The sequence below is a fragment of the Triticum aestivum genome, chromosome 4A, assembly GCF_018294505.1.
Source record: "Triticum aestivum cultivar Chinese Spring chromosome 4A, IWGSC CS RefSeq v2.1, whole genome shotgun sequence".
Taxonomy (NCBI): domain Eukaryota; kingdom Viridiplantae; phylum Streptophyta; class Magnoliopsida; order Poales; family Poaceae; genus Triticum; species Triticum aestivum.
The window spans coordinates 348,586,285-348,610,981 of record NC_057803.1 but is presented as its reverse complement, the minus strand read 5'-3'; positions in this window follow the sequence as shown (position 1 = coordinate 348,610,981).

The following is a 24,697-nucleotide window of genomic DNA, read 5'->3' as shown; positions in this document are numbered from 1 at the left end:
TGCCAAGTCAGCTCCCACTACACATGGACGTGTGCATCACATCTCAGGTAAAGATGCTCATGATGATCCATATGTCGTTCTTGGTACACTCCTTGTAAACTGTCATCCAGCATCGGTTCTGTTCGATACTGGGGCGTCTCATTCCTTCATTTCTGAAAGTTATGCCCGCTTGCACGACATGTCATTTTCTGATATGCCCTCCCCACTACTCATTCAAACTCCTGGATCCAAATGGCAAACTTCTAGGATAAGTTATGGCAATGAAATACATGTTGACAGACTTGTATTCCTAGCTTCCTTGATATCTCTTAAGTCTTCAGATATTAACATCATCTTGGGTATGGACCGGATGAAAGCTCATTACACCAAGATTGATTGTTACACCAGGTCTGTTCAGCTCACACACCCATCTGGCAAGATAGTCACTGTCTCCACCAGAATTGCAAAGCGTCAGCTTTATTCTCTTAATGCCAGCCCTCTTCCAGACCTTGAGGATATCCCGGTAGTCCGTGACTTTCTGGATGTCTTTCCAGAAGAACTGCCAGGTGTTCCACCTGACAGGGATGTAGAGTTTGTCATAGATCTTATCCCAGGAACCGCCCCAATTTCTAGGAGACCTTACAAGATGGCATACTTAGAACTAGCCGAGCTTAAGAAACAACTCGATGAATCCTTGCAAAAGGGTTTCATCCGTCCTAGTTCTTCTCCTTAGGCTTGCCCCGTCCTCTTCGTCAAGAAGAAGGATGGTACGGACCGGATGGTTGTAGATTATCGTCCCGTTAATTTGGTCACAATAAAGAAGAAGTATCCGCTCCCCATGATCAATGACCTGTATGATCAGCTCGTTGGATCCTCAGTCTTCTCCAAGATGGATTTGAGGTTAGGCTACCACCAAATCAAGATCAGAAACGGGGGGATTCCTAAAACGGCTTTTGTCACTCGTTATGGTCAGTACGAGTACACCATCATGTCCTTTGGTCTAACCAATGCTCCAGTTACCTTCTCCCGCTTGATGAACTCGATCTTCATGGAGTACTTAGATAAGTTCATCGTGGTTTACCTTGATGATATCCTTATTTGCTCGAAGAACAAGGAAGAGCATGTTGAACATCTTAGACTCGTGTTAGAGAAACTCAAAGAGCATCGCCTTTATGCCAAGTTCTCCAAGTGCGAATTTTGGTTGCCAGAAGTGACCTATCTAGGCCACGTGATATCTGGTAAGGGCATTGCTGTCAATCCCGAGAGAGTTCAGGCCGTTCTTGATTGGACTCCACCTGAAATAGTTAAACAAGTTAGGAGTTTCCTTGGTCTAGCCAGTTATTGTCGCCGCTTCGTTGAGAACTTCTCCAAAGTGGCCAAACCTCTCACGGAACTTCTCAAGAAAGATAAAAAGTTTGAGTGGTCCCCACAGTGTGAGTACAGTTTTCAGGAACTGAAAAGACGCCTGACTTCTGCTCCCATACTTGTGCCACTGGATTTCACTAAAGACTTTGTTATCTACTGCGACGCCTCACGACAGGGACTAGGATGCATTCTTATGTAGGATCGTCATGTGATTGCCTATGCATCTCGACAGTTGCATCCACATGAGGAGAATTATCCTACACATGATCTAGAGCTTGCAGCCATAGTCTATGCACTTAAGACATGGCGACATTACCTTCTTGGTAAACGTTGCGAGATTTACACTGATCACCAAAGTCTCAAGTATATCTTCACCCAACCAGATTTGAACCTTAGGCAAAGACGTTGGTTGGAGTTGATCTCAGATTACGACTTATGGATTAACTACACCCTAGGCAAGGGCAATGTCATGGCTGATGCACTAAGTCGTAAGTCCTATTGCAACAATCTTATGTTGCAGCAGGGCCAACCACTTCTCCATGAGGAATTCCGTAAGCTTAATCTTCACATTGCTCCTCACAGATTCCTTTCTACCTTGGTGGCGAAACCTACCCTTGAGGATCAGATCATTTCTGACCAGAAGTTTGATAGGGGTGTTATCCGCATCAAGAGAAACATTAAAAAGGGAGTTGGTGGAAATTTCTCTATAGATGATCGAGGTGTTGTTTTCTTTGAGAATCGCTTGGTGGTTCCCAAGAATCAACATCTACGACAACTGATCCTTAAGGAGGCTTATGAATCTCCTCTCATGATTCATCCCGGTAGTACTAAGATGTATCAGGACCTACGCCAGAGGTTCTGGTGGACTATGATGAAGAGAGAAATCGCAAAGTTCATTTCTAACTTTGACGTTTGTCGTCACGTTAAGGCATATCATCAGAGACCTGCTGGCACCCTTCAGCCTTTAGCTATTCCTGAGTGGAAATGGGATAAAGTTGGTATGGACTTCATCACCGGCTTTCCCAGGACCAAGAGAGGGAATAATGCTATCTTCATAGTCATTGATCGTCTTTCCAAAGTGGCTCACTTCCTACCTGTTCGAGAGAATATCACCGCTAGTCAGCTCGCTGACTTTTATATTTCTCGAATAGTTTCACTTCATGGTGTTCCACTAGAGATCAATTCAGACCGTGGTAGTCTTTTCACTTCTCATTTCTGGGAGAGTTTCCAAACTGCCATGGGCACCCATCTTTCTTTCAGTACCGCTTTCCACCCTCGGTCGAGTGGTCAGGTGGAAAGGGTCAACCAAATCCTCGAAGACATGCTTAGAGCTTGAGTTATCTCATTCGGTATGGATTGGGAGAATTGTCTTCCTTTCACCGACTTTGCTTATAACAATAGCTACCAATCCAGTCTCAAGAAAGCTCCTTTCGAGATTCTATATGGACGAAGATGGCGAACACCTTTGAACTGGTCAGAAACCAGTGAAAGACAATTCTTTGGACCAGATATGATCCAGGAGGCAGAAGAGCAAGTTCGCATCATTCGTGAGAATTTGAAAACAGCCCAATCTCGTCAAAAGAGCCAGTATGACTGTCGTCATAAGGAAGTGGCTTATGAAGTTGGCGACAAAGCTTACCTTCGGGTTACCCCTTTAAAGGGTACCCATTGTTTCGGTATCAAGCGCAAGTTGGCTCCTCGTTATATTGGTCCCTTTCTCATTCTCGCTAAACGAGGAGAGGTTGCCTACCAATTGGAACTACCCCCACATCTTTCTCGAGTACATGATGTCTTCCACGTCTCTCAACTCAGGCGTTGCTTCTCGGATCCCATCCGCGGAGTGGACCATGAAATTCTTGATCTCCAAGATAACCTCACATATCGAGAGTACCCGGTTCGCATTCTGGATCAAGTAGAGCGTGTCACTCGACGTCATAACATCAAGTTTCTCAAGGTTCAGTGGTCTCATCATTCCGAGAGAGAAGCTACCTGGGAGCGAGAAGATCGTCTTCGACTTGAGTACCCCACTTTCTTTCTGCCGACTCCTAAATCTCGGGACGAGATCCTTTCGAGTGGGGGCGAGTTGTCACATCCCTAGTTTTAGTATGACCCAGACTAGCTGGTCATGTGTGCATCATGTTTAAATTTCATTTAAATTTGAATTAGGGATTTGTGAAACCCACAGAAATCATTTCTGGAAATAACCCAGATAAAAATTGCTCCAAAAAGGTCCAAGAAAATGTTCATGTTGCTCCCTGAAAATATTGGTCAGAGGTAAAATTCAAACAAATATTTTTAGGAGCTCATAAATATTTATTTTTGCCATTTGGAATTAATGCAATACTTATTTGCATTGGATATATATATATGTTATATATTATATATATGTCCAAAAATTATGCTAGTTGATGAGGAGCTCTGGAATAATACCACTAGCTCCTACAAAAATTGGCATAAGTAGATAAATTAGTTTGGTATTGTTTTTAAATCAAACAAACGTCAGAAAAATAGAAAAGGAAACAAAAGGGAAGAAAACCCACCTGCACTTACCTCCCTGTGCAGTCTGGCCTGGCCCAGTGGCCCAACAGGCCGGCCCAGCCGACTGGCAGTGCCAGTCTCGTCCTCCTGGCACCAGGAGGACGAGAGGCACGCGCTCGCTGCCCGCGCGCATGGGCGCCACGCAACCTGCATGCCTGGTCTCTCCCTCGACGCCCTGGCCATCCCGAACATCGCCACGCACCGCCCCGGACCTCTCTCACTCTCTCACGCTCCCCCTCCTCCCCTGGATCTCTCCCTCTCCTCGGACCGAACGCGCCTATCGCCGCCGTTCGCCATTACCGCGCCCACCGCCACGGCCTCACCCCTCCGACATGCCCAAGAGCTCCGCGGCCACGCGCCTTGGGAGGCCCTGGAGCGCCGCTGATAACACACAAGTATAGGGGATCGCAACAGCTTTTGAGGGTAGAGTATTCAACCCAAATTTATTGATTCGACACAAGGGGAGCCAAAGAATATTCTCAAGTATTAGCAGCTGAGTTGTCAATTCAACCACACCTGGAAACTTAGTATCTGCAGCAAAGTGTTTAGTAGCAAAGTAATATGATAGTGGTAGTAGCGGCAACAAAATTAAAGACAGCAAAAGTAATGTTTTTGGTATTTTGTAGTGATTGTAACAGTAGCAGCGGGAAAGTAAATAAGCGTAAACCAGTATATGGAAAACTCGTAGGCACCGGATCAGTGATGGATAATTATGCTGGATGTGGTTCATCATGTAACAGTCATAACATAGGGTGACACAGAACTAGCTCTAATTCATCAATGTAATGTAGGCATGTATTATGTATATAGTCATATGTGCTTATGGAAAAGAACTTGCATGACATCTTTTGTCCTACCCTCCCGTGGCAGCGGGGTCCTATTGGAAACTTAGGGATATTAAGGCCTCCTTTTAATAGAGAACCAGAACAAAGCATTAGCACATAGTGAATACATGAACTCCTCAAACTATGGTCATCACCGGGAGTGGTCCCGATTATTGTCACTTCGGGGTTGCCGGATCATAACACATAGTAGGTCACTATAGACTTGCAAGATAGGATCAAGAACTCACATATATTCATGAAAACATAATAGGTTCAGATCTGAAATCATGGCACTCGGGTCCTAGTGACAAGCATTAAGCATAGCAAAGTCATAGCAACATCAATCTCAGAACATAGTGGATACTAGGGATCAAACCCTAACAAAACTAACTCGATTACATGATAAATCTCATCCAACCCATCACCGTCCAGCAAGCCTACGACGGAATTACTCACGCACGGCGGTGAGCATCATGAAATTGGTGATGGAGGATGGTGGATGATGACGACGGCGACGAATCCCCCTCTCCGGAGCCCCGAACGGACTCCAGATCAGCCCTCCCGAGAGGTTTTAGGGCTTGGCGGCGGCTCTGTATCGTAAAACGCGATGATTTCTTCTCTCCTATTTTTCTCTCCGAAAGCAAATATATAGAGTTGGAGTTGGCGTCGGATGGTTTCTAGGGGGCCCACGAGGTAGGGGGGCATGCCCTAGGGGGGTGCGCCCCCCACCCTCGTGAGAAGGGTGTGGGCCCCCTGGTCTTCATCTTTGGCGAGGATTTTTTATTGTTTTTTCTAAGATGTTCCGTGGAGTTTCAGGTCATTCCGAGAATATTTGTTTTCTGCACATAAAACAACACCATGGCAATTCTGCTGAAAACAGCGTCAGTCCGGGTTAGTTCCATTCAAATCATACAAGTTAGAGTCCAAAACAAGGGCAAAAGTGTTTGGACAAGTAGATATGACGGAGACGTATCAACTCCCCCAAGCTTAAACCCTTGCTTGTCCTCAAGAAATTCAGTTGACGAACTGAAAGAAAGAAAGAAAAACTGTTACAAACTCTGTTTGCTCTTGTTGTTCCCATTATGTCAAGCCAGCATTCAAGTTTTCAGCATAAATCATAACTAACCACATTTGAAATAATTCTCATGTCTCATAATTACTCATATCAATAGCATAATAAACTAGCAAGTCATAATAACAAATCTCGGATGACAACACTTTCTCAAAACAATCATAATATGATATAACAAGATGGTATCTCGCTAGCCCTTTCTGAGACTGCAAAACATAAATGTAGAGCACCTTTAAAGATCAAGGACTGACTAAACATTGTAATTCATGGTAAAAGAGATCCAATCATAGTCACACCCAACATAGATTAATAGTGACGAATGAAAATGACACATGTGCTCTCTAGCTAGTGCTTTTTAATAAGAGGGTGATGACTCAACATAAAAGTAAATGGATAGGCCCTTCGCGGAGGGAAGCAGGGATTTGTAGAGGTGCCAGAGCTCGGTTTTGAAATAGAGATAAATTGCATTTTGAGCGGTATACTTTCATTGTCAACGTAACAACTAAGAGATGGCGATATCTTCCATGTTATACACATTATAGGCGGTTCCCAAACAGAATTGTAAAGTTTATACTCCCCCTCCACCAACAAGCATCAATCCATGGCTTGCTCGAAACAACGAGTGCCTCCAACATACATCAGGTCCCAGGGGGAGTTTTGTTTGCAATTAATTTTGATTTAGTTTGCATAAAGCATGGGACTGGGCATCCCGGTGACCAGCCATTTTCTCGTGAGTGGGGAGCGGAGTCCACTCCTCTTGAGAATAACCCGCCTAACACGGAAGATAAGGACAGCCTTGGTTGATACATGAGCTATTTGAGCATACAAAACAGAATGATTATTTGAAGGTTTACAGTTTGGCACATACAAATTTACTTGGAACGGCAGGTAGATACCGCATATAGGAAGGTATAGTGGACTCATCTGGAATAACTTTGGGGTTTAAGGGATTAGATGCACAAGCAGTATTCCCGCTTAGTACAAGTGAAGGCTAGCAAAAGACTGGGAAGCGACCAACTAGAGAGCGACAACAGCGATGTACATGCATTAAAATTAATAAACATTGGATGCAAGCATGAGTAGGATATAATCCCCCATGAACATAAATATCGTGAAGGCTATGTTGATTAGTTTCAACTACATGCGTGAACATGTGCCAAGTCAAGTCACTTAAATCATTCAAAGGAGGATACCACCCCATCATACCACATCATAATCATCTCAATAGCATGTTGGCACACAAGGTAAACCATTATAACTCATAGCTAATCAAGCATGGCACAAGCAACTATGATCTCTAATTGTCATTGCAAACATGTTTATTCATAATAAGCTGAATCAAGAACGAGGGACTCATCATATTTACAAAAACAAAAGAGGTTGAGTTCATACTAGCTTTTCTCATCTCAGTCAGTCCATCATATATCATCATAATTGCCTTTCACTTGCACGACCGAACAGTGTGAAGAATAATAAGAGTGTATGTGCATTGGTCTAAGCTGGAATCTGCGAGCATTCAATAAACAGGAGAAGACAAGGCAATATGGGCTCTTGGTTAAATCAACAATAATGCATATAAGAGCCACTTCAACAACTTAATTATGGTATTCTCCTACTGACCCCCAAAAGAAAAGAAAAGAAATAAAACTATTTACACGGGAAAGCTCCCAACAAGCAAGAGAAGAACGGGAAATATTTTTGGGTTTTCTTTTTAGTTATTACTACTACAGCAGAAAAATAAACTACTACTAAATTTTTTTTGGTTTTTCTTAAGGTTTAACAAGCACACAAGAAGAAAGCAGGAAAAAGAAAATAAACTAGCATGGATATTACAGTGAAAAAGTATGAGCACCGACATCTAGCAATGAGTGTGTGTGAACATGAATGTAATGTCGGTGAGAAATACGTACTCCCCCAAGCTTAGGCTTTTGACCTAAGTTGGTCTATGGCCACGGCTGGCCTGACGGATATCCATAATAATAGTTGTTGGGGTCATACTGTGACGAGGAGGAATAGTTGGGATCATACTGTGATGAAGAAGAAGACTCTGACTGCCACTGGCTGACAGTCATCTCTGGATCCCGAGAATAAACAGATTGTTGTGGAGGCTCATCTTGTGGTTCCTGTTCCGGGGCTGGTGCAGGATTCTTGTAAGCTAGGACGGCAGCCCACGTAATGATGTAGGGTCCTACAAAATTAAACAAAGAAGGAGCAGGCAGGATAATAGTCTCAGGGTGATGTTTGTTAAAGAACAATTGATACTTAAGCTCTCCTGCCCTATTCTTAACAATAAAATCATGTGCCCATACTTTTATGATCTAGATAAACACGGGCCAGCACCTTTTCTTCCTTCTTAGCATGCCTAATAGGTATGTTAAAATGTGCAGCTAGGCATGTGGCATAGACGCCTCCAAAGATGGGACCCTTAGTACGATTCATACTTAACCGTCTAGCAATAATACCGCCCATACTAAAAGTGTTATCACTGTATAAACCATGGTGCAGAATAATTATGTCAGGGATGCTAAGGTTTCCATAGTTTCCGCATCCAATTAAACAACGACTAGCAAACAATGCAAAGTAACGTAAAACAGGAAAATGTATGCTAGTGATTCGTGCATCGGAAACCTTCCTAGTTTCTCCTACAATGATAGTATCAATAAACCCAGCCACATCATCATGATGTGGTTCTTTTGTCTTGCCCTCAAAAGGGACTAAACAAATCCAACAGAAATCATAAAGTGGCATCTCCTTATGCTCATCATATAAATGAAACTCCACCGTAGGTGGTGAGTTCCTAGAATGAAAATGAAAGTTTTGCACAAAGGTATTTGTGAGTAAAAGATACTGATCGCATTGGTCGTGGAGGAAAGCGGTGTTGGAAATATGCCCTAGAGGCAATAATAAATTAGTTATTATTATATTTCCTTGTTCATGATAATCGTTTATTATCCATGCTAGAATTGTATTGATAGGAAACTCAGATACATGTGTGGATACATAGACAACACCATGTCCCTAGTAAGCCTCTAGTTGACTAGCTCGTTGATCAATAGATGGTTACGGTTTCCTGGCCATGGACATTGGATGTCGTTGATAACGGGATCACATCATTAGGAGAATGATGTGATGGACAAGACCCAATCCTAAGCATAGCACAAGATCGTGTAGTTCGTATGCTAAAGCTTTTCTAATGTCAAGTATCATTTCCTTAGACCATGAGATTGTGCAACTCCCGGATACCGTAGGAATACTTTGGGTGTGCCAAACGTCACAACGTAACTGGGTGACTATAAAGGTGCACTACGGGTATCTCCGAAAGTGTCTGTTGGGTTGGCGCGAATCGAGACTGGGATTTGTCACTCCGTGTGACGGAGAGGTATCTCTGGGCCCACTCCGTAGGACATCATCATAATGTGCACAATGTGATCAAGGAGTTGATCACGGGATGATGTGTTACGGAACGAGTAAAGAGACTTGCCGGTAACGAGATTGAACAAGGTATCGGGATACCAACGATCGAATCTCGGGCAAGTATCGTACCGATAGACAAAGGGAATTGTATACGGGATTGATTAAGTCCTTGACATCGTGGTTCATCCGATGAGATCATCGTGGAACATGTGGGAACCAACATGGGTATCCAGATCCCGCTGTTGGTTATTGACCGGAGAACGTCTCGGTCATGTCTGCATGGTTCCCGAACCCGTAGGGTCTACACACTTAAGGTTCGATGACGCTAGGGTTATAAAGGAAGTTTGTATGTGGTTACCGAATGTTGTTCGGAGTCTCGGATGAGATCCTGGACGTCACGAGGAGTTCCGGAATGGTCCGGAGGTAAAGATTTATATATGGGAAGTCCTGTTTTGGTCACCGGAAAAGTTTCGGGTTTTATCGGTAACGTACCGGGACCACCGGGAGGGTCCCGGGGGTCCACCAAGTGGGGCCACCAGCCCCGAAGGGCTGCATGGGCCAAGTGTGGGAGGGGACCAGCCCCAGGTGGGCTGGTGCGCCCCCCCACCAAGGCCCAAGGCACAAGGGAGTGGGAAGGGGGGCAAACCCTAGGGCAGATGGGCCCTAAGGCCCACCCTGGTGCGCCTCCCCCTCTCCCCTCCCCTTGGCCGCCCCTAGATGGGATCTAGGGGGCTGCCGCCACCCCTAGGGAGGGAACCCTAGGTGGGGGCGCAGCCCCTCCCCTTCCCCTATATATAGTTGAGGTTTGGGCTGCCCAATACACATGAGTTCCTCTCCCCGTTGGTGCAGCCCTACCTCTCTTTCTCCTCGTCTCTCGTAGTGCTTGGCGAAGCCCTACTGGATCTCCACGCTCCTCCACCACCACCACGCCGTTGTGCTGCTGCTGGATGGAGTCTTCCTCAACCTCTCCCTCTCTCCTTGCTGGATCAAGGCATGGGAGACGTCACCGGGCTATACGTGTGTTGAACGCGGAGGTGCCATCCGTTCGGCACTAGGATCTCCGGTGATTTGGATCACGACGAGTACGACTCCATCAACCCCGTTCTCTTGAACGCTTCCGCGTAGCAATCTACAAGGGTATGTAGATGCACTCTCCTTCCCCTCGTTGCTAGTTTCTCCATAGATAGATCTTGGTGACACGTAGGAAAATTTTGAATTTCTGCTCCGTTCCCCAACAGTGGCATCATGAGCTAGGTCTATTGCATAGATTCTATGCACGAGTAGAACACAAAGTAGTTGTGGGCGTTGATTTTGTTCAATATGCTTACCGTTACTAGTCCAATCTTGTTTCGACGGCATCGTGGGATGAAGCAGCCCGGACCAACCTTACACGTACGCTTACGTGAGACCGGTTCCACCGACTGACATGCACTAGTTGCATAAGGTGGCTGGCGGGTGTCTGTCTCTCCCACTTTAGTCGGAACGGATTCGATGAAAAGGGTCCTTATGAAGGGTAAAGAGCAATTGGCATATCACGTTGTGGTTTTTGCGTAGGTAAGAAACGTTCTTGCTAGAAACCCATAGCAGCCACGTAAAACATGCAAACAACAATTAGAGGACGTCTAACTTGTTTTTGCAGGGTATGCTATGTGATGTGATATGGCCAAAGGATGTGATGAATAATATATGTGATGTATGAGATGATCATGTTCTTGTAATAGGAATCACGAATTGCATGTCGATGGGTATGACAACCGGCAGGAGCCATAGGAGTTGTCTTAATTTATTTATGACCTGCGTGTCAACATAAACGTCATGTAATTACTTTACTTTATTGCTAACCGTTAGCTGTAGTAGTAGAAGTAATAGTTGGCGAGACAACTTCATGAAGACACGATGATGGAGATCATGATGATGGAGATCATGGTGTCATGCCGGTGACGATGATGATCATGGAGCCCCGAAGATGGAGATCAAAAGGAGCAAAGTGATGATGGCCATATCATGTCACTATTTGATTGCATGTGATGTTTATCATGTTTTTGCATCTTGTTTACTTAGAACGACGGTAGTAAATAAGATGATCCCTCATAATAATTTCAAGAAGGTGTTCCCCCTAACTGTGCACCGTTGCGACAGTTTGTTGTTTCGAAGCACCACGTGATGATCGGGTGTGATAGATTCTAACGTTCACATACAACGGGTGTAAGACAGATTTACACACGCGAAACACTTAGGTTGACTTGACGAGCCTAGCATGTACAGACATGGCCTCGGAACACAAGAGACCGAAAGGTCGAGCATGAGTCGTATGGTAGATACGATCAACATGAAGATGTTCACCGATGATGACTAGTCCGTCTCACGTGATGATCGGACACGGCCTAGTTGACTCGGATCATGTAATCACTTAGATGACTAGAGGGATGTCTATCTGAGTGGGAGTTCATAAGATGAACTTAATTATCCTGAACATAGTCAAAAGATCTTCGCAAATTATGTCGTAGCTCGCGCTTCAGTTCTACTGTTTAGTTATGTTCCTAGAGAAAATTTAGTTGAAAGTTGATAGTAGCAATTATGCGGACTAGGTCCATAAACTGAGGATTGTCCTCATTGCTTCATAGAAGGCTTATGTCCTTAATGCACCGCTCAGTGTGCTGAACCTCGAACGTCGTCTGTGGATGTTGCGAACATCTGACATACACATTTTGATAACTACGTGATATTTCAGTTAAACGGTTTAGAGTTGAGGCACCGAAGATGTTTTGAAACGTCGCGAAACATATGAGATGTTTCGAGGGCTGAAATTGGGATTTCAGGCTCGTGCCCACGTCAAGAGGTATGAGACCTCCGACGATTTTCTTAGCCTGCAAACTAAGGAGAAAAGCTCAATTGTTGAGCTTGTGCTCAGATTGTCTGAGTACAACAATCATTTGAATCGAGTGGGAGTTGATCTTCCAGATGAGATAGTGATGTTTCTCCAAAGTCATTACCACCAAGCTGCTAGAGCTTCATGATGAACTATAATGTATCAGGGACATATATGATGATCCTTGAGATATTTGCGATGTTTGACACCACAAAAGTAGAAATCAAGAAGGAGCATCAATTGTTGATGGTTAGTGAAACCACTAGTTTCAAGAAGGGCAAGGGCAAGAAGGGATACTTCATGAAACGGCAAATCAGTTGCTGCTCTAATGAAGAAATCCAAAGTTGAACCCAAACCCGAGACTAAGTGCTTCTGTAATAAGGGGAACAGCCACTGGAGCGGAATTACCCTAGATACTTGGCAGATGAGAAGGCTGGCAAGGTCGAGAGAAGTATATTGGATATACATTGTGTTGATGTGTACTTTACTAGTACTCCTAGTAGCACCAGGGTATTAGATACCGGTTCGGTTGCTAAGTGTTAGTAACTCGAAATAAAGCTACGGAATAAACAGAGACTAGCTAAAGGTGAGCTGACGATATGTGTTGGAAGTGTTTCCAATGTTGATATGATCAAGCATCGCACGCTCCCTCTACCATCGAGATTGGTGTTAAACCTAAATAATTGTTATTTGGTGTTTGCGTTGAGCATAGACATGTTTGGATTATGTCTATCGCAATACGGTTATTCGTTTAAGGAGAATAATGGTTACTCTGTTTGTTTGAATAATACCTTCAATGGTCTTGCACCTAAAATGAATGGTTTATTGAATCTCGATCGTAGTGATACACATGTTCATGCCAAAAGATATAAGATAGTAATGATAGTACCACCTACTTGTGGCACTGCCACTTAAGTCATATCGGTATAAAACGCATGAAGAAGCTCCATGTTGATGGATCTTTGGGCTCACTCGTTTTTGAAAAGTTTGAGACATGCGAACCATGTCCATTGGTGTATATGCATGAAGAAACTCCATGCAAATGGACCGTTTGGACTCACTTGATTTTGAATCACTTGAGACATGCAAATCATACCACATGGGCAAGATGACTGAAAGCCTCGTTTTCAGTAAAATGGAACTAGAAAGCAACTTGTTGGAAGTAATACATTTTGATGTATGCAGTCCAATGAGTGCTGAGGCGTGTAGTGGATATCGTTATGTTCTTACTTCACAGATGATTTGAGTAGATGTTGAGTATATTTACTTGATGAATCACGTGTCTAGATTATTGAAAGGTTCAAGTAATTTCAGGGTGAAGTTGAAAGATTGTCGTGACAAGAGGATAAAATATCTATGATATGATCATAGAGATGAATATCTGAATTACGAGTTTGGCACAGAATTAAGACATTGTGGAAATTGTTTCACAACTGATACAGCCTGGAACACCATAGTGTGATGGTGTGTCCGAACATCATAACTGCACCCTATTGATATGATGCATACCATGATGTCTCTTATCGAATTACCACGATAGTTTATGGGTTAGGCATTAGAGACAACCGCATTCACTTTAAATAGGGCACCACGTAATTCCGATGAGATGACACCGTATGAACTATGGTTTAGGGAAACCTAAGCTGTCATTTCTTAAAAGTTTGGGGCTGCGACACTTATGTGAAAAAAGTTTCAGGCTGATAAGCTCGAACCCAAAGCGGATAAATGCATCTTCATAGGACACCCAAAATAGTTGGGTATACCTCCTGTCTCAGATTCGAAAGCAATAAGGGATTGTTTCTGGAATTGGGTCCTTTCTCGAGGAAAAGTTTCTCTCGAAAGAATTGAGTGGGAGGGTGGTGGGGACTTGATGAGGTTATTGAATCATCACTTCAACTAGTGTATAGCAGGGCACAAAGAGTTGTACCTGTGGCACCTACACCAATTGAAGTGGAAGCTTATGATATTGATCATGAGATTTCGGATCAAGTCACTCCCAAACCTCATAGGACAACAAGGATGTGTACTACTTCAGAGTGGTACATAATCCTGTCTTGGAAGTCATGTTGCTAGACAACAATGAACCTACGAGCTATGGAGAAGCGATGGTGGGCCCGGATTCCGATAAATGGCTCGAGGCCATAAAATCCGAGAGAGGATCCATGTATGAAAACAAAGTGTAGACTTTGGCAGAACGGCTCGATGGTCGTAAGGCTGTTGAGTATAGATGGATTTTAAAAGGAAGACGGACAATGATGGCAAGCTTCACCATTAAGAAAGCTCGACTTGTCGTTAAGATGTTTTCCGACAAGTTCAAGGAGTTGACTACGATGATACTTTCTCACTCGTAGCGATGCTAAGAGTCTGTTAGAATTATATTAGCAATTACTGCATTATTTATGAAATCTTGCAGATAGGATGTCAAAACATTGTTTCCTCGACGATTTTGAGGAAAGGTTGTATGTGATACAACCGGAAGGTTTTGTCAATCCTGAAAGATGCTAATAAGTATGCAGAGCTCCAGCAATCCTTCTGAGGACTGGAGTAAGCATCTCGGAGTTGGAATGTATGCTTTGATGAGATGATCAAAGTTTTGGGTGTATACAAAGTTTATGAGAAACTTGTATTTCCAAGGAAGTGAGTGGGAGCAGAATAGAATTTCTGATGGATATATGTTGTTGATCAGAAATGACGTAGAATTTCTGGAAAGCACATAGGGTTATTTGGAAAGTGTTTTTCAATGGAAAGCCTGGATTAAGCTACTTGAACATTGAGCATCAAGATCTATAAGGATAGATCAAAATGCTTAATGGTACTTTCAAATGAGCACATACCTTGACATGATCTTGAAGGTGTTCAAGATGGATCAGTCAAAGAAGGAGTTCTTGCCTGAGTTGTAAGGTATGAAGTTAAGACTTAAAGCTCGACCACGGCAGAATAGAGAGAAAGGACGAAGGTCGTCCCCTATGCTTAAGACGTAGGCTCTACAGTATGCTATGCTGTGTACCGCACCTGAAGTGTGCCTTGCCATGAGTCAGTCAAGGGGTACAAGAGTGATCCAAGAATGGATCACAGGACAGCGGTCAAAGTTATCCTTAGTAACTGGTGGACTAAGGAATTTTCTCGATTATGGAGGTGGTAAAAGAGTTCGTCGTAAAGGGTTACGCCGATGCAAACTTTGACACTAATCCAGATTATTCTGAGTAGTAAACTGGATTCGTATAGTAGAACAGTTATTTGGAATAGCTCCAAATAGAACGTGGTAGCTGCATCTAGGAGATGACATAGAGATTTGTAAAGCACACACGGATCTGAAAGATTCAGACCCGTTGACTATAACATCTCTCACAAGCATAACATGATCAAACCCAGAACTCATTGAGTGTTAATCACATGGTAATGTGATCTAGATTATTGACTCTAGTAAACTCTTTGGGTGTTAGTCACATGGGGATGTGACCTTGAGTGTTAATCACATAGCGATGTGAACTGGATTATTGACTCTAGTGCAAGTGGGAGACTGTTGGAAATATGCCCTAGATGCAATAATAAATTAGTTATTATTATATTTCCTTGTTCGTGATAATCGTTTATTATCCATGCTAGAATTGTATTGATAGGAAACTCAGATACATGTGTGGATACATAGACAACACCATGCCCCTAGTAAGCCTCTAGTTGACTAGCTCGTTGATCAATAGATGGTTACGGTTTCCTGGCCATGGACATTGGATGTCGTTGATAACGGGATCACATCATTAGGAGAATGATGTGATGGACAAGACCCAATCCTAAGCATAGCACAAGATCGTGTAGTTCGTATGCTAAAGCTTTTCTAATGTCAAGTATCATTTCCTTAGACCATGAGATTGTGCAACTCCCGGATACCGTAGGAATACTTTGGGTGTGCCAAACGTCACAACGTAACTGGGTGACTATAAAGGTGCACTACGGGTATCTCCGAAAGTGTCTGTTGGGTTGGCGCGAATCGAGACTAAGATTTGTCACTCCGTGTGTCACATCCCTAGCTGCTGGTAGTGCTCTAGGCTAGCTTCATCTGTGCATCATGTTTAAATTTTTGAAAACTTGAACTGAGGAAAATTGGAAGCCTCAAAACCCTAAATAAAAGAAGGGCAAAAGCCCTAAAAATCTCATTCATTGTTCCAAAATGCTCTTCTTAGATGTTTAATATTTTGGCAAGGGTTTTGATCCAAACCAAAAATAATGAACATTTTAAAAGGATTTATTTTGGGACTTCGAATTTAAATCAATACTATTTTGAATTTGAACTTATATCCAAATATTACTGAATATATGTTCAAATAACTGAAACATTTTTATGTGCTTTGGTATAATTCCATTGTGCTAAATAAAATGTTCAGGGGAATTTTGTCACTGTCTTTGAATTTGTTTTATTTCAAAACAGTGGCAAAAGAATTAAATAAAAATAAAACAGAACAGAAAATTTAAAAAAGAGAGAAGCCCAGCCACTTACCTGGCGCCTACCTGTTGCTCACCTGGCAGCCCAGCCGGCCCAGCTCCTCCAGCGGCCCAGCCCACCACCGCTTTTTCCCCTGTCGTCTTCCTCCCCTCGCATCAAAGCAGCTCGGTGGCGAGCGCCGACGCCGCCCCGGCCACCTCCTTCCTCCCTGCTTGCCTCCGCTACTCCCTGGAGACGCCACGCGGCCCCCTCGACCCTCTCTCACTCTCCCGTATCTCTCCCTCCGTCCCTATCCCCCTCTGCTCTCTCTCTCTCGCGATCGACCACGAGCACCTGAGAGCACCGACGAGCTCCACCGCGGCCAGTGTCCACCCCTCGCCTCGCCGATGCTTCCAGAAGAACCGCCGCGCCTTCCTCTTCGTCTCCACCAACTCACGTGACGCCGGGTGCACCGCAGCGTCGTCCCTGCCGCCTTCATCGCCGCATCTGTCCGGCGATCGCCGCGGTCGATTCGCCGCCTCCGACGCCTCCCCGAGACCACCGAGCTGCTCATCGACCTTGCTGTGAGCCTCCGTGCAGAACCCCTCTCTTTCCCCTCGCGTTTGCGAGCTCTAGGCCATAGCTCCGTCGCGGCCGAACTCCGACCGCCACTGACCTCGTCGCCGCCGTCACTGCAGCCGCTCGAGCTCGTTTCGGAGCGTGTCACCGCACTCAGGAAGCCACCAGGAGCCTAACGCATATCCTAACTCGCCCTCCCGTGCACCACAGCGCCAACCCCGAACTCACCGAACTCCGGCGCCGCCGCGAGCTCCGTTCCGGCGAGCCCCGGCGTTCCCGTAGCCTCCCACCTACCCCATCAGATGCGGGAGAGCCCGGGCTACGCCCCGGTGCCCTCAGCCGCCGCCTTCGTCGCCTTTAGCGCAAGTCCGGCGTGCCCCCGCCATGCTCTGTGGTCGTCGCCGGCTAATCTCCGGCCAGCTGACGTGGCTGGCTTAATTAACCACTAACCATCGCTTCGTGTCACTGACACCTAGGCCCCACGCTTTAATTAATCTTAGTTTATTTTCTGTTTAGTTTAAATTAATCACAGTGGCCCCACACGTCAGCTTTGACCGCGCTGACGTGGCCTTTGACCCGGCCCCACCTGTCATTGCCACTAACTAGCCCTGTGTCACTGACGTGTGGCCCCCACACGTCAGGTTTGACCTGGACCCGCCCTGTTGACTTGATGACGTCAGGATGAGGTCATGCTGACGCAATAATTCCTTTTCTGGAATTAAAATAAATTAGGAAATGATTTATAAATTCCAGAAAATAGCTAAAACTTCAATAAATCATAGAAATTCACCGTAACTCCAAATTAAATAAATTATATATGAAAAATTATCAGAAAAATTCAAGGAATCCATCTGTACCATTTTCATGCATGTTTAAACAATGTTTGTCCTCTGTTTTGGACAAAACAAATTAAGGGCATTTAAATAATCATATATGGAGTTGGAATTTGAATCATGTATTCAAACCAACTTCATTTAAATCATAGCTAGGTACATTAGCCCAAAACACATTCATATTGCCATGTCATATCATGCATCATATTGTGCATTGCATTGATCGTGTTTCTTCTGTGTTTGCCGGTGTTGTTCCCCCTCGGTAGACGTTGTTCCGACGTTGTGATCGTTGACACTAATGAAGACTCAATGCTATCTTCAGAAGTGCCAGGCAAGCAAAAACCCCTTGTTCATTCCGATAAAATCCCACTCTCTCGCTCCTGCTCTCTATTACTGCATTAGGACAACAACGATTCAACTGTTACTTGCTGCGGTAGCTGAACCCCTTTATCCTTTGCATGACCTGTCATTCCACAGTAAATAGATGAAACCCACTAGCATGAGTAGGAGTTGTTTGAGCCCTGTTGTGCCTACTCATTCATGTTTGTTTGTCATGCCTGCTATTGCTTAGAGTTGAGTCAAGTCTGATTCATCGGGGATGAATCAGAGGCGTGCGAACATGTCCTACTGTGTGTGAGCTAAGTGTGTGAACACGATTTGGTAAAGGTAGCGGTGAGAGGCCATGTAGGAGTACATGGTGGGTTGTCTCATTGCAGCCGTCCTCAGGAACTGAGTTCTGTGTTTGTGATCCATGACCAGTTACTACCACACATTGGGTTCCGGTAACTCGACCCCTCTCGACATATTAATCAACATGATCTCTGTCCAGGAGTTGCAACTAGTTTCTGGTGTTTGTAGGTAGTGTTAGTAGTCTACCAAGTGGCACCCGGTACAGGTGGGCTTGGGACAGACTAGGCACAGTGGCCCGGTGTACCAAGTGGCACCCGGATGGTGGGCTTGGGAACCCTGCTCACATCGTTTGGGGCCGTAAGCGACACCCCGGCCGGATCTCCTTGCGGATGGAACCCGAATAGGCGATAAACCTGGACTAGGGACTTGTTCGGTTAGTCAGGTCGTGGCCGACTCCCTCGCCCGGCTTCCGCTTGAAGGTTGCCGAGGTACATGATGTGTACAGGGCGGTAAGTGGCGAGAGCGTGTGTGAAGAAGTACACCCCTGCAGGGTTATCATTATCTATTCGAATAGCCGGATTCCTCGGATATGGAAACTTGGACCCCTTGCATAGTTCATAGACAAGTGAAAGTGGATACTCTAAAATACGCAAGATAAGCGTGAGTGCTATGGATGGCGTTCTCGTAGGGAGACGGGAGCGAATCCATAGTGGTGTATTGATATGGTGAATATGTGGACTCATGTGCGCCACCTCAAAAGAGTTACTTGCAGTCGTAGTTCAGGATAGCCACCGAGTCAAAGCTGGCTTGCTGCAGTTAAACTCCACCATCCCCTTGTTGAGAATGATGCATATGTAGTTAGATCTGATGTAAGTCTTGCTGGGTACATTTGTACTCACGTTTGCCTATTTTATGTTTTTGCAGAGACTTCAGTCTCGCTAGTAGTTCCGCGTGGACTTCGACGTTTAGCTTGTTACCTCAGCTACGATCTTGTGCCCTCGGCAGGATCTGGTAGATAGTCAGGCTTTCAGCCTTTTTTCATTTATAGATGTCTGTACTCAGACATGATAGCTTCCGCTTGTGCTTTGATTTGTATGCTCTGAGTGTTGGGTCATGAGACCCATGTTTGTAATATCTCGCTCCTCGGAGCCTATTGAATAATTACTTGAGTTGTAGAGTCATGTTGTGATGCCATGTTGTATCTGCACATATCGAGCATATTGTGTGTATGTTGTTGAAATGCTTGGTATGTGTGGGATCTGACTATCTAGTTGTTTATCCTTAGTAGCCTCTCTTACCGGGAAATGTCTCCTAGTGTTTCCACTGAGCCATGGTAGCTTGCTACTGCTCCGGAACACTTAGGCTGGCCGGCATGTGTCCTTCTTCGTTCCTGTGTCTGTCCCTTCGGGGAAATGTCACGCGATGAATACCGGAGTCCTGTTAGCCCAGTGCTACAGCCTGGATTCACTCGCTGATGACCGACACGTTCGATGTTGGGTCATGGATGCCTGTCCCTGTAAGTTTGTGCCACTTTGGGTTTACGACTAGCCATGTCAGCCCGGGCTCCTTACCATATGGATGCTAGCGACACTATCATATACGTGTGCGAAAAGACGCAAACGGTCCCAGGCAAAGGTAAGGCGACACCCGTGGGAATACCGTGCGTGAGGCCGCAAAGTGATATGGGGTGTTACATGCTAGATCGATGTGGCATTGAGTCGGGGTCCTGACAGCGTTGGTATCAGAGCTTGACTGCCTGTAGGATTACCAAGACAAACTGGTCGAAGTTGAGTCTAGAAATTCTTTAGTTATATAAGGGAATTGATTGTGGGATGGAACGTAAGGCTCTTTTTACTCCTTATGCCTTATGCCTTCTGATCTGAGTCATCTTATCTTTCCTACGGGGTTAAGGAACTAGGTCTTCTCATCTTTCTATCAGGATCACGTGTTACTAATCCGTAGACTTATAAGATTGTTGGACTTAAGCCTCGTCTCAGTTCCTACGACTTCTGTATGTTAACTATTGATCTCGAAACCTTGATACTGTGCTTCTGGGTGGTTATGCCACCATTTTTGTGAATGTCTCAAGTCTTTTCTGAGCATTTACAGCCGTTATGCTGTCCGAGTCATTCCAGGTTTCTAAATAGTCTGATGCATTTGCAAATCCCTTCCTCCTGTTTCCGATGTGCCTTTGGTCAGATTAATCACACAAATCAGTGAGTTGAGGTACTTTATTGCCTTGACATATATGTTGGAGCTGGTATTATGACCCTAGGTGTTTTAGGGGATCATCTAGTAATTTAGCCATGATTTGTGTCCCAGCGTGATGATTCTGGCCATCATTCTCGTAAGCATCCCGTGATGCCACTTAGTTAGTAGGCATTTCACTTCTGGGTTTTGAACCCGAGATTCACCCTACTTACTTCATGTTGATAGTAATTGCTAGCTCCCTTAGGTTATTAGTAACCTTTGCGATAGTCCTTGAAGTCCGTGGTATCTTCTTCTTCCAAATACCATGAACTACTTATGGCAGAAGTTCCTCGTTGAACTGAACGATCACAACCAGAATGCTCTTGATGAGTTCTCCATTATATATTGTGACTCTGCCAGTTCTACCTTTCTGCATGGGTTATCCGGAAGAATTGTGTTGAACCTGGTTCGACATACTAATCTATGCATCCACAACTCAAAAAGTTATATGTTCCTTTGAGTTGTCCTCCTTTAGTTGTCTACTGACCTTCGTCTATCAATTGATAGTCAAGAGTATGCGTGCGTTTGTTTATCGATGCCTATTACTCTTGTGGTCTGTCAAGCCATTCTATCACGGAATGACTAGGAGAAACAAACTCCAGTACCTCATCCATACCAGGATTGGGTCAAAGCAGTTGTACTCTGCAGATCAAGTTGCTAATCCAACTTTTGTTCTGTCCTACCTTGGAGTATTGCCATCTTTATATCGGGATTGTTATAGGAATTGCACACCACCCTATGAACTCTTGGTACAGTGATACTTCTTGCCATCATTGTTCATTCCTTGGTTCCTGTGTTATTGTAACCGGAATGCCGACAAATGAATCATGGCGTGTGAAATCAATACTGCTAGCAACTCTGTTGCTTGGTAGTTAAATGGACAATAACCTCATTCTTAGCGTGTTGATTATTGAATCGTCACCCTAAGACTGATTGTGCTGCCTAGTCCCTATTTCTGGTGCACTCTTCGACCAATGAGATAGGAATTATTTCAAGTCCTCACTCATTTGATCATGTCGTCTTGCCCTCAAAAGCAAGATTATTCTCGAGCTTAGTAACATACCGGTGGTTCGTGATTTTCCGTATATCTTCTCGGAAGTATTACCAGGTTGTCACCTGACCGCTATGTTGAGTTCGTGATCAAGTTGGTTTATCCTGTAAACTACCCTTTCTCCAGGAATCTGTGTTGGGTACCCATGAGCTAGTTGGCTAAGCTGAACATCAACTTGGAGAGTTGGAAGATGGAATCTTGCCCGATTTAGTTCATCTTAAGGGATATCCTCTGTGTGTGTGTGTGTGTGTGTGTGTGTTGAAGAAAGATGATATCTTCATCGATTGGTCCCTATGATCAGTTGCTGGACCTATTGTCTTATCAATCCTTTGATTTGAGTGTGGGCTATCGTCAAATCAAATCAGAACCAACGATATTCGTAATGTTGTCTTACTCGTGGTTTTTCCTCGAGCATACACCATTATATTTTTTTGGTCTGACCAATACTATCACCGTGTTCACATGATGGCGGAAGTCCAGTGATATGGAAATTCCGATGAGTTGTTGTTGAGCCCATTGACAACATCCTTATCTCCTCCATGATTTTGTTGAACATTAAGCTATTATTGGAAACTTCTATAAGCATTATCTTCATGTTCCGTGCTCGAAGCATATGTTTCGATGGAAGAAGTGACTTCCTTTGATTCACGTGCATTTGATGTAAGTTGCCGACGTGAATTCGAGAAGGTTTGTTTTTGCTCCTCTGGAATCATCCCAAGTCAGTCATGCATGTGCAAAGTATACCATGGTTTGGTAGATTAATTACCTCCACTCCATATGTATTCCGTAGCACCCCAAGCCACTAATTGATTTGTTCAAGGAGAAGGAGTTCCTTCATAAGAGCTAATCCGGACTTATGAAAGAACTTCGATATCCTCCATGATGGTTCCCTACCCGAACTCGGTAGTGTTTTATTGTAAGACTGCCATGTGATCATGTTTGTCTGGGACAGCGTGTTCACATGTGTGTAGCAGAACCAGCTCATGTTTGGAGCTTGCTATCGTAGTTCATTTCCCGAGAATCCCGCAACGTTATCTCGTCGAATTGTGTTGCAAACTTTCATTTTTCTTCCTAGACGCGATGAGTCTGGAATATCCTGACACCAACCTGTCACATCCCTGGTCCTGTTATGCACTAGGCTAAACCTCATGTGAGCATCATGTTTTAATTCAAATGAAATTTGAATTGAGGAATTTTCAAAGCCTCAGAAACCTTCTAAAAATGATCAACATTAAAATCTCCTCAAATAAGTCCAAGAAAATGTTCCTCTTAGTCTCTGAAAATATTGCAAAGAGGAAAAACTCAAAACAATATTTTTGGTATCTCAGAGTTAATTATTTTGGGCCTTTGAATTAAATAAATAGCTATTTGCATTGGATATATATTTGATATATAAATAATATATGTCCAATAATTACTGGAACATTTTATGTGGTTTGGTATATTTTAGTTCTAGCCACATAACTATTTTCAGGATTTTATAAAATGGTTTAGTATATTACTAAACTAAAACAACACAGAACAAAATAGATAAATAAAAACAAAAATAGAAAGAGCAGAGGACTACCTGGCGCTCACCTCAGCCCACCTGGCCCAGCTCCTCCAGCCGGCCCAGCCCACCAGGGGCTCCCCTCCTGTCGTCTTCCCCGCGCCAGTAGGCAGCACGCGTGGCTGACGGGCGCCGACGCTGCCTCGGCCACCTCCTGCTTCCCTGGCCACCTCCTGCTTCCTCCCCGAGCCTCTAGCGACGCCACGCACCCCTCCTGGAACCATCGCTCACTCTCTCGTCCCCATCCTCTCCTCTGCTCTCTCTCCCTCTCACCCGAACGGAGCCACCGCCGCTGACGAGCATCGCCGTGGCCACAGCCACTGCCTCGCCTCGTCGTTGCGCCCAGAGGCTCCGCCTCGACCCCCTCTTCCTCTCCACCAACCCATGCCCCGCCGGACGCCCTGCATCGCCGCCCACGCCGTCTTCCCCATCTCCGGCCGCCGAGGATCTTCGCCGTCGATTCGCCACCATCATCACTTCCCCGAGCCCGCTTCTACGGCCCCTGCAACCGCTGTGAGGCCACGACCCTTTTCCCTCTAACCCCATGCTCGATTGCCTCCCCTAACCGCCTAACCACCTTGCCGAGCGCTCCTCGCCGCCGGCCATGGCACCGCCGTGGCCACAGATGTCTTAGCTCGCGTCTGAGCACGCCCTCGGGCTCGAGATGTTCCCAGGAGCCGAAAACTCCCATCGGTTCGTCCGTAGCTGCACCATAGCATCGTCTTAGGCGATGCCCGAGCTCCGGCCGCCGCCGATTTGGTCGCCGCCGTCGATTCCGACCACCGCAGCTGCTGCCGCCACCACCACTGGATGCGCGAGTCTTCCAGCTCGATGTAGCCGCAAACCCCGAGCAAAACGGTGCCCTGTAGCGCCGCCCCGAGCAACTCCGGCGAGGTCTCGCCGTCGCCCTGGTCCCCGGCGTCACTAGCTGACGTGGCTCTGTCATTAGGAGCTAATCCAACTAACTAAACCACCTACAGCCACTGACAGTAGGCCCCACCCCTGGTCAAACCCCAGTCAGCGCTGGGTTTGACCGGGATTAGCTCCTGTGTCACTGACGTGTGGCCCCCACACGTCAGGTTTGACCTGGGGCGCCCAGTTGACCCTGCTGACGTCACCGTGACGTGGTGCTGACGCCATAAATCATTTCTGGATTTATTATTATTTCAGGAATTTCAGAAAATAGCTAAAACTTCAATAAATCATAGAAAATTAACCGTAACTCCAAATTAAATAAATTATATATGAAAAATTATCAGAAAAATTCAAGGAATCCATCTGTACCATTTTCATGCATGTTAGAACAACTTATAGCTGCTGTATA